A 10,944-nucleotide genomic window follows, 5' to 3' on the forward strand; every position below is an offset into this window, starting at 1 on the left:
TGGTTAGAAGGAGGTTGAAAGGGAGGGTAAAAAGAGTCCAATCTCTCCAGAGTGCATGGAGGCTGCTTAAAACAACAGTAATAGAGGCCCAGCAGAGGTGTATACCGCAAAGAAAGAAGGGTTCCACTAAATCCAGGAGGGTGTCCGCATGGCTAACCAGCCAAGTTAGAGAGGCTGTGAAGGGCAAGGAAGCTTCCTTCCGTAAATGGAAGTCTTGCCCTAATGAAGAGAATAAAAAGGAACATAAACTGTGGCAAAAGAAATGTAAGAAGGTGATAGGGGAGGCCAAGCGAGACTATGAGGAACGCATGGCCAGCAACATTAAGGGGAATAATAAAAGCTTCTTCAAATATGTTAGAAGCAGGAAACCCGCCAGAGAAGCGGTTGGCCCTCTGGATGGTGAGGGAGGGAAAGGGGAGATAAAAGGAGACTTAGAGATGGCAGAGAAATTAAATGAGTTCTTTGCATCTGTCTTCACGGCAGAAGACCTCGGGCAGATACCGCTGCCCGAACGGCCCCTCCTGACCGAGGAGTTAAGTCAGATAGAGGTTAAAAGAGAAGATGTTTCAGACCTCATTGATAAATTAAAGATCAATAAGTCACCGGGCCCTGATGGCATACACCCAAGGGTTATTAAGGAATTGAAGAATGAAGTTGCAGATCTCTTGACTAAGGTATGCAACTTGTCCCTCAAAACGGCCACGGTACCAGAAGATTGGAGGATAGCAAATGTCACGCCTATTTTTAAAAAGGGAAAGAGGGGGGACCCGGGAAACTATAGGCCGGTCAGCCTAACATCCATACCGGGTAAGATGGTGGAATGCCTCATCAAAGATAGGATCTCAAAACACATAGACGAACAGGCCTTGCTGAGGGAGAGTCAGCATGGCTTCTGTAAGGGTAAGTCTTGCCTCACAAACCTTATAGAATTCTTTGAAAAGGTCAACAGGCATGTGGATGCGGGAGAACCCGTGGGCATTATATATCTGGACTTTCAGAAGGCGTTTGACACGGTCCCTCACCAAAGGCTACTGAAAAAACTCCACAGTCAGGGAATTAGAGGACAGGTCCTCTCGTGGATTGAGAACTGGTTGGAGGCCAGGAGGCAGAGAGTGGGTGTCAATGGGCAATTTTCACAATGGAGAGAGGTGAAAAGCGGTGTGCCCCAAGGATCTGTCCTGGGACCGGTGCTTTTCAACCTCTTCATAAATGACCTGGAGACAGGGTTGAGCAGTGAAGTGGCTAAGTTTGCAGACGACACCAAACTTTTCCGAGTGGTAAAGACCAGAAGTGATTGTGAGGAGCTCCAGAAGGATCTCTCCAGACTGGCAGAATGGGCAGCAAAATGGCAGATGCGCTTCAATGTCAGTAAGTGTAAAGTCATGCACATTGGGGCAAAAAATCAAAACTTTAGATATAGGCTGATGGGTTCTGAGCTGTCTGTGACAGATCAGGAGAGAGATCTTGGGGTGGTGGTGGACAGGTCGATGAAAGTGTCGACCCAATGTGCGGCGGCAGTGAAGAAGGCCAATTCTATGCTTGGGATCATTAGGAAGGGTATTGAGAACAAAACAGCTAATATTATAATGCCGTTGTACAAATCTATGGTAAGGCCACACCTGGAGTATTGTGTCCAGTTCTGGTCGCCGCATCTCAAAAAAGACATAGTGGAAATGGAAAAGGTGCAAAAGAGAGCGACTAAGCTGATTACGGGGCTGGGGCACCTTCCTTATGAGGAAAGGCTACGGCGTTTGGGCCTCTTCAGCCTAGAAAAGAGACGCTTGAGGGGGGACATGATTGAGACATACAAAATTATGCAGGGGATGGACAGAGTGGATAGGGAGATGCTCTTTACACTCTCACATAATACCAGAACCAGGGGACATCCACTAAAATTGAGTGTTGGGCGGGTTAGGACAGACAAAAGAAAATATTTCTTTACTCAGCGCGTGGTTGGTCTGTGGAACTCCTTGCCACAGGATGTGGTGCTGGCGTCTAGCCTAGACGCCTTTAAAAGGGGATTGGACGAGTTTCTGGAGGAAAAATCCATTATGGGGTACAAGCCATGATGTGTATGCGCAACCTCCTGATTTTAGGAATGGGTTAAGTCAGAATGCCAGATGTAGGGGAGAGCACCAGGATGAGGTCTCTTGTTATCTGGTGTGCTCCCTGGGGCATTTGGTGGGCCGCTGTGAGATACAGGAAGCTGGACTAGATGGGCCTATGGCCTGATCCAGTGGGGCTGTTCTTATGTTCTTATGTTCTCCAGCAGCTACAGTTCCCATTCTGGATGTGGCAGAGGCTGCACTGGTGCCACTGCATGGCAGTGCAGGACTTTCATTAGGATTGGGCTGCCCTTACATTTACTGACTGTGTATGATCTGGGAATACAGTCTGCCCATGTCTTACATGAGGTTACATTACAAGGTTAGCACACAAAGCCAAAATCCTGTGTAGTCAAAACTTTCTTAAATCCAACAAATACACAAAGTTGCTTCAAGAGCTGATATCACAATACGAGAGGCATGCGGAAACTGAGACGGCTGAGGAAACAGCAGCTTCATTCTCTCATTTCAGGCTCGCTCCTGGGAATAAACAGAGTAGGTTCAATAGCGACCAGAATTGCCTGCACTATTTAAACTGCTGTTCTTCTCTATTTTTGGGGGAGAGGCAAGCGTGAATTCATGCAAATCAATCGTTTATCAGGGCCTACCATACCTAACTCTACATCACTGGTGAAGTTACAGTGTGTGGTCTGGTCATTCCCTAGGAGGGAGACTTTTGAGGGCAACATCTCCATGAAAGTTGTCCCAAGCTTTCTGATGAAAAATTTGGATCATCACCATCACTGTCATCATCAGTCTTGTCTCCTTTCAGAATGTGACTAAGGCCCGAATCCCAACCAACTTTCCAGGGCTGGCATAGCTGTGCCAGTGGGGCCTGTGCTGCATCCTGCAGTTGGGTGGCAGTCACGGAGGCATCCTCAGGATAAGGGTATGTTTGTCCCCTTACCTCAGAGCTTGCAAGTTGGTTAGGATTGGCCCTAAGTGATATGTGAATGGGCTGAATCTAGTCCTACTTGGAAGTAGGTCCTAGAACAAGATGCTAGTGGACTGCTGTTTTACACTGTGGCCTCTAACCTCAAAGGCCCCAATCTACATTTCTGTGTAGCAGCACAGACCAAATGCTTTGGGCCCAGCTGTTATCAATATGTCAAGCTATGCCTCTCATTTCCAGGTAAAGTCAGGAGAACAGGGGATGGGATGTGATAAATCAATGTCTGGGAACAATGATTATCTAGTTGACTGGTTGCTATTAGGCAGCTCAATGTTTCCACAGCTTTCCAACCAGCTGTGGGAAATTTTAGTGGGTTTACCTGTTTACCTGTTACCAGCTCAGTCGGCTGGGGGCCAGGAACTTTTTGCTGGAAAAACAGATATGGGAAACATGGCAAGACGTTCAGGGCGAAGTGACCTCCTGATTTGAGAATTGTGAAAAGTCCCAGGATGAGAGCCAAAGCTTGCATCAGAGGGTCTCATTGGACTTGTTTACACATTGTTGTAAATTTGTGTGCAAAGGGGAGGTTATTTCGGGGGCTGGTCCTATGTCCTGACGGTCTTGTTTCTGTCTTGTATGGCATATCTGCTGGAGCAATAAAGATGGACTAAAGAACAGTACAAGTCTCTGTCATTCTATTTGGCTACTCAGCTAAAAGAACCAGGAAAAAAAGAAATTCATATCTATCACAGCTCACCTGGGTTATTATCCTTTAAGGCTCTCCAAAAACAGCAGGATCTCTCTCATGCCCATTTTTGACTCTGAAATTAAAAAAAAAAAATCACAGAGATATTATGGAACAAAGGATTCTTGAGAAAGGTTCATTGGATTGTGTAACTTGCAGCCCAATCCTAAGAGGGCCTTAATGCTGGCTGAATAGTGTTGTGCCTGCACATGCCCAATCTTGTCTGATCTTGGAAGCTAAGCAGGGTCAGGCCTGGTTAGTACCTGGATGGGAGACCACCTGGGAATATTGGGTTCTGTAGACCTATACCATAGTCTTTCGAGACTGAAGGTTGACAACCACCAAGTGTTCTGTCACTGCAAAGTCCTTTAGGACAGTTGCAAAGCATGACATGCTGTTCAGTATAGCCTTGCTGTCACAGCTAGTGGTAAGCAACCAGTCCATGAGCCAGAAGACAGGGAAGGAGCCCCAGTGCCAGTACGTCAGCACTAGGGGGTAAGAAGGAGGCAGGGTGGGCTGAATGGGGCAAGGAGGGGGAGGAAAGGGGCAGAGAGTGGGGCTGGAAGGAGGGTGGATCAAGGCCAGGAAGGAGGCAGTATCATCAGCAGCAGTGCATCCACTGATACCCTATCCCCCTTCCTGCCCTTGATCCGCCATCCACTTGGATTTGTGCCACCTGTGTAGCTGGGGTTGGTCCAAGTAGACACACCCATCACCACACAGGGAATTAGGTAGAAACTCCCATCACCACACAGGGAATTAGGTAGGATTGAACTGTTAGTCATAACAATTCTAGTTTATTACAAGCTATGCATTGGGTTGTTTGAGACCCCTACAGCATAATTCTGCACCTATTTACTAATATGCATTCCACTGGCATAGCATGCATGTAGGATTGGGTCATCAGGCACGCTAAAGGAGGCTGCATGTGGAACAAAATTCCCTTTCTGCAAATAAGCACTGAATTCTGCTGCACACGGTGAGAAAGGGTAGATCTGGGGATTTTCTTTCTGTGTGTTTTGTTGACAATGAATGCCACTGTACATGAAATTGAAGCATGTGGAAAGAAGTGCAAATTGACATGCATACACATTGAAGCAACAACGTACGTATGCATGCACATGAGTTCCAGACAATATAGTCCAAGAAGTGCTGCCCTTGGCAGATACTGACAAGCCAGTTCATCCAATCTGCAACATGGATACCCACGTATATTATTGCCTGCTCTAGGGTTACTTTAGTACAGTGTTTCTCCTCCACTGTACCACTTCACATGGTCCACCTGTTCATCACCAATTACTTCTGTGTTGGGAGGCCAGATGCAACACGACAAACACCAGTAAGAGGCTCAGGGAGGATGGGAGGGTTTTTACAAGTGCAGGAAAGCATGCTTTAGAGCTCTGCCCACTGAACCAAGTCTTCTACTGCTGTTTGTTGTGTTGTATTCCTGGTCTCACTGCTGGGAGGCAGGTGTCCAGGGGTTCCACGGGTACCACCAAACACCACCTCAAGTGCCACTGGTAGTACCCGTACCACTGGTTGAGAAACACTACTCTAGTACTATTTTTGAAATACGCTACTACCAGCACTATCCTAGTACTATTTTGTAGTCCCAGGGCCTTCTGGCTCCCAAGTCCTGAGCTGCTTTTAGAGGAAGCCGCTTGAGGAGGCTGGAGATTATAGGACAGGAGCTTCACACATCTATTGGAAATGCCTAAAATGTAAATTCACATAATCTGTTTACACTCATACTAATTTTTTAAACTATTATATATTTTAATAAAATAAAATGGAATTGAATATGAATAATATGAATTTAGATGTCCCATCATGGTAACTTTGCATCCATTGACTTCATCACTGAAGGGCAGGAACAGGTTTGTTCCCTGCTAATTGAGCTATTGGGTAGAATGTGTTCTGCTTGAAGGACTAGATAGATGCTTTTTAAAAAACCACCTGAATATTCCAGGAAGAGGTCTGGGGTATGATTGAGCAAGGTAGACACCCCTGGTGCAGCTCCGAGTCAGGTTGCCTATTAAGGATGCAAGGTGACGAATGTGTTCCTTCAGTTAAGTATACCTCTTTTTCAAAGCATTCCTTGTGGTCTTCAGCTTGGCAACATTTCTCCAGAGCTTCAGTAAAATGTGTCATAATATCACGGACTTGGTCTTCTGTAATGTCAGGCCGCTGTCTAACCAAGTGGACAAGAAACCTGCAATGAGAAGAATACAAATCAACAGCTGAGCCAAACTCTAAGCACATCTCCAAGGTCATTGAAACCAATGGCTACATCTTTCTTTATTGGCTTCAGCAAGGTGGCAATACCCAAGCATATGGAGCCAGTCATTTCAGAGGATCAGATCAACTTGCTACATGCCAACTCCCAGTACTGGAGTCAATAGCAAGTAGAAAATATTGAGGGGCCAAAATGAAAGAGTGCAAAAATGTCACAAAGAAAAAAGAGGGTGTGCTTTCAGGAGGAAGAGTGGAGAGACAGAAGTGGTGAAGGAAGCAGTAGCAGAGGTGTTGAATGCTGAAACCAGTGGCCTGAGAAGGTGGTTGAAGGTGCAGATTTGGCACTGGAGCTAGGAGTGGTGACAGAAAAGTGAGACTGGGACAAAACCTCACATTTGTAGCAATAGACAATGAGTTAATGCCAGCAAGGGAATCAACAGGAACATTATGGAGGGCCAAAAATTCAAAGATGTGTAGATCCAGAAATACTGCAGGGTGCAGCTATGGAGGGAAAATTCACATATGGATATATAGGCAATCCTCAATAACTGCACACTCAGTTTCCACAGATTCACTTATCTGCGGGAATGCAGTTGTTACTGTTGCACCATCTGTTGCCTGTTCTCACAGCTATTCTGAAGCTGTCTGCAGCCATCCTGCAACATTCTCAGTCCTTGGGGGCCAATTGGATGCTATCTGCAATGGCCATTCTGAAGCTATTCACTGCTGGCATTCCTGTCCACTGCTGGCATTCCCAACCCCACTGATCCCATAGAATCAATGATTCCATATCCACTGATTCAGTATTCCCTGGGTTTTCCAGGAACCTAACCATAGCACATAATGAGAACCTACTGTATGTGCAACTCTCTGCACAACTGCGAAAGAAGTGTCTCAGTGACTGAGTACTGTGACTGAGTAGAGAGCCCAAATTAATGGCAAAAGATAAACCCTCCATTTGATCACTCCAGAAAGTCTGCCCTCACTGAAGCATATGAAATTATTATCGTGTCGTAAGCACCATAAACAGAAGCAGTAAGAGCAGGAGCAAGCTCCATCATTAGAATTACCTGTAGAAAGTTTATTTATTTATTTATTTATACAGGTATTTATATACCGCCTTTCTTTGGCCATCAGATTTCTCCTCAGACTTTAATCCAAGGCGGTTTTCATAGGCAGGCTGTTCTAAACCTTACAATTGAATAGTTCTAGTCTTTCATAGAACACCTAGTTCCAGCTGGATTCCTTCCCGGTCTGGCCTCTCTGGCCCTTCGCCTCCATGCTGCCACCTAGGGTCAGCTCATCAGTGTATCAACATGTCCTCAGTTCTTGGGTACTTCCGGTTGTTTTGAACTGGCAGCCTCTGATCTTCAGGCATACAAGGCGGCAGCTCTACCAACTGAGCCAGACCTCCTAGGAAAGGAAGGAGAAAAGCCATCCAGGCCTGGCCAAGGCTCCCCCTCTTGCCTTCAGACTTACAGCTCACACATGGAATCTAAACGTCTTCTTAGGCCACTTGTTCACTTGTAATGTGCATAAGGGATTCTGTGGTGCTGATCTTCTGGCAGAGACTGGCTGAACAGCCCTAAACATACATGGGGTGCAGTAGACAGTCTCTGATCTCTGATCCTTGAATGTCATGCAGAAGGTTCTAGGGAACAAGGGGTAGAAGAAGGAGTCCACAATAGAAGGAGGTGGGGAGACTGAGAAGGCAGAAGCCCAGGAGGACTCAAAAAGGAATGCTAGTTGAGCAACAGAGAGAACAGAGGATGGACTTTGAGATGGGGAAGAAAACTGGGCAGAGAGATGTTTACCTGGCCACAAGCTGCAGAGGAACAGAAGGTTAAAGTTCATGCACTGATTTGAAATACCCATACAAAAGGGCTGAAGGCCTGGAGTTTCTAACCTTTGTTTCTTTAATTGCAACTCTCCACTGTCAGCTGAGCAAACACCTTCAGAAGACCATTTGTGAGGGACAGGAATGTAATTTTTGTCTTTTCCTAAGCCAAGGAAGCATTGCCGCCGGTTATGAAAGTGCTCACCACAGCACTGGTGGACCTGCTGGTTTATGAGATGAATTTGATCTTGCAGACATACAGCTCCTAACACAAAGTCAACCTTGACAGACAGAGAGAGAGAATGTGTTGACTTTTGACTTGAAATATATGACAGTCGAAGATACGTCACACCCAAAGATATAAGAACCCCAATTTCAACTGTATACCTGCAAATTCAACTTATTTCAAATCATAACTTCTGCACAAGGCTAAAAGGCTTATCAAGATAAGACAGTATATCTGATTTATTTTAGTTTTTTATACAGTTGCCAAAGAAAATGAACAGAATGCAGTACAAAGAAAGGCAAACTATACCCCTGCTACCTGGGCAAAGATGCACCTTTTAGATTGGTGCCCTCTTATATCTGGCAAGGGGACAGCAACTGCCCGACTTCACCCTAGCATGGCATCTTTTCCACTGGCTGTTGCTGGTGTCTCTTGTGTATTTTTTTTAGACTGTTTGGAGGTCAGGGGTCATTTGATTTACTTTACTATGGACTCGATTCACTGACATGGATCCATTTGGACTTGTGTTGGCGCTTAACCAGGGGAAAGGGGACAAATATACCTTTACACGGAGGAGCTCTTCAGTCTTCCAGCTTCCCCCAACAGATGCAGCATGGTCAACACTGGCCCCACTGCATTGGCATGTGGGTGTGTGGATAGGACTGGGCTGCCCAACTTACACGCTCCTTCCTGTGCCTACATTAACAAATCTTAACCTCTACAGTGTATGAATGAAAATAACTACTGTAAGAGGTTTTTTTGTTAATAAAAAAGACTAACTCATTAAACATCATTGGTTTAATAGAAGGATAACCACTTGTGAATCTTGCTCTGTACTTGCAGACCAAGTTTGCCTGTATAACTGCACAACTTTGCAAACACCAGTAGCTACTCTTTTCCCTCCCATTCTAACTGCTCTACATTTCCTACCATTCCATCCTCTCCTTTGGAAGTCTTCAGCATTGGACAATCTAATAGAGGGTTTACGGCATCATAAATGATACATCATTGTTGCCCACTGTGGAATTGCCAGTATCTCCCAAACACCACAAAAAGTGCAGGTAAGGTGGCAGCAGGGACAATTTTTGGGCAGTTCAGGGTGGGGAGTGAGGAGGGAAGGGACAGTTCAAAGGTGGGAGGAAGAGGATCTCAGTCACAGCTCCACACACCAGGATACCACCCTATTTTTTCTGGCTCTACATGTCCCCTGCCTGTCCTTGGACTTATGCCAGCAAAAAAGCTGGTTTAGGTCTGAGGAGACCCATTGATGGCCAGGCAGCCTATGTACCAATAAGTAAAACTTTTTTTTTTCCTCCCATGACATCTGGTCACACACATATACGTTATAAGTTGTACACTTAATACAACATATGCTCTGGCAGCATGGCTGCATCACGGAGAACGGTGGGTGATAGGATTGGGGTGTGATAGGATAGGTGGGTGATAGGAGTGGGGCCTTAGACTGTACATTTCTCAGGGAAGGGATCTTACATTGTATGTTACCTTTGCAAGCACCACGTACACAGGTGTAACAATAACATCAGGAACAGCAATAATAATTATCTTCCATTAGTGGGTATTGAGCATTTGGATGCAGAAATAGATGTGATACCCACATGAAGGATGAATTGGAAAATGAATTTAAAATGGATGGAAAAATACTCACAGACTGATCAACACATGACAATTTTTGAGTGTCATTCAGCGGGCAGCATTTGGCCCCCACGGCTGTCAGCTGTTTTGTGTACTTGTAGAGGTCATCAAACGATAGCTGGGGAGCTCTCTGGGTGTACTTGAAAAGTTGCCTGCAACAATGAATGGCCCACTGGATTAAAGTTTGACAATATTCAAAGCGAGATGCTCTGCTAAGTGGGTTTTGGATTAGGGATGTGAGGAGCTCAGGGGAGCTCAGAATAGAAAACTTTCCTGCTCTTAGTTTACAAGCAGGATCAGAGTAAACACAACTGTAATCACAGAGCAAGCAATGTCAGGGCCATGTTTTCCAGATCCTGCAAGTATCCTGCTGGCACTCTTTCAGGAATGATAGCTGGGTTACAGAGAGATAAGCAAGCAGTTTCTTTATCTCCCTTGGATGTCCCTGCCAACCCTGAAAAGATGTGTTCCAGGCACCCATTCAGGCTTGACTGATGGATCACAGGACAATGAAAAGTCTGCCTCCTTATTTTCCTCTAATGACCCCCCTCCCCCCCCCCCAAAAAAAAAAAAAAAACCTGGATAAGGAGTAATTCAGGCACCAGGCAAGGAGAAAAACAGCAGCCTGCTGGAGGATGCAAAAGGGGACAACTGCATTTCTTTGAACATGCATTACACTTGGAAGCCCTCTTCTGAGGTATTTTGAAGTTGGAGCCCCACAGGAAGTCACATTCATTTTCATAGCAAACAATCTTCTCCTCTAGTCATGTCTAATTTGGAAGGGTGCTCAAAGTCATCAGCTTGCATAAGCTGATGGTTGGGGGGGGGGTAAATGCAGCCTTTTTCAGTTATGCACTGGTGCACTATAGAAACGAGGGCCTGATGTCTTTGGCACATCAAGATCTCTTCCCATGACCTCATAGTCTGTTTCTCCTTCTATGCGAACATCACGTCAAGCATTGCCCAGACTCTCTGACACAGCTGGTGGAAATTCTCTTATATAACATAGTGTCAGGGCCTCTGAGATAAATTTATCAAGAGGTACAAAGTCTCTTTGGGACCCCTTCCCTTCTCCATTGAATCATCATTTCATACAATCACTGAATCATAATTTTTATGAATTACAATACATAAAACCATGTAGGCTTACCCAAAATGTGATTGCTAATCTTCACATAATATAGGCAAACATTTTGTGAGATCCAGTTCCCTTCCTTTGGTTTCCAGGCCCACCTTTTGACCCTGCGCCCA

General features: G+C 45.4%; 1 long non-coding RNA gene across 1 annotated transcript; it reads right to left on the minus strand.

The window, feature by feature from the left end:
- Positions 1 to 5,866: 5,866 nt before the first annotated feature.
- On the minus strand, positions 5,867 to 9,840 carry LOC136654251 (uncharacterized). The gene is made up of 3 exons (XR_010794594.1): positions 9,707 to 9,840; positions 7,884 to 8,095; positions 5,867 to 5,954 (listed from the first exon to the last, which is right to left on the minus strand). It is a non-coding gene; the product is annotated as an uncharacterized lncRNA (long non-coding RNA).
- Positions 9,841 to 10,944: the final 1,104 nt, after the last annotated feature.

This window comes from Tiliqua scincoides, chromosome 5 (assembly GCF_035046505.1).
Source record: "Tiliqua scincoides isolate rTilSci1 chromosome 5, rTilSci1.hap2, whole genome shotgun sequence".
In the NCBI taxonomy this organism is placed as follows: domain Eukaryota; kingdom Metazoa; phylum Chordata; class Lepidosauria; order Squamata; family Scincidae; genus Tiliqua; species Tiliqua scincoides.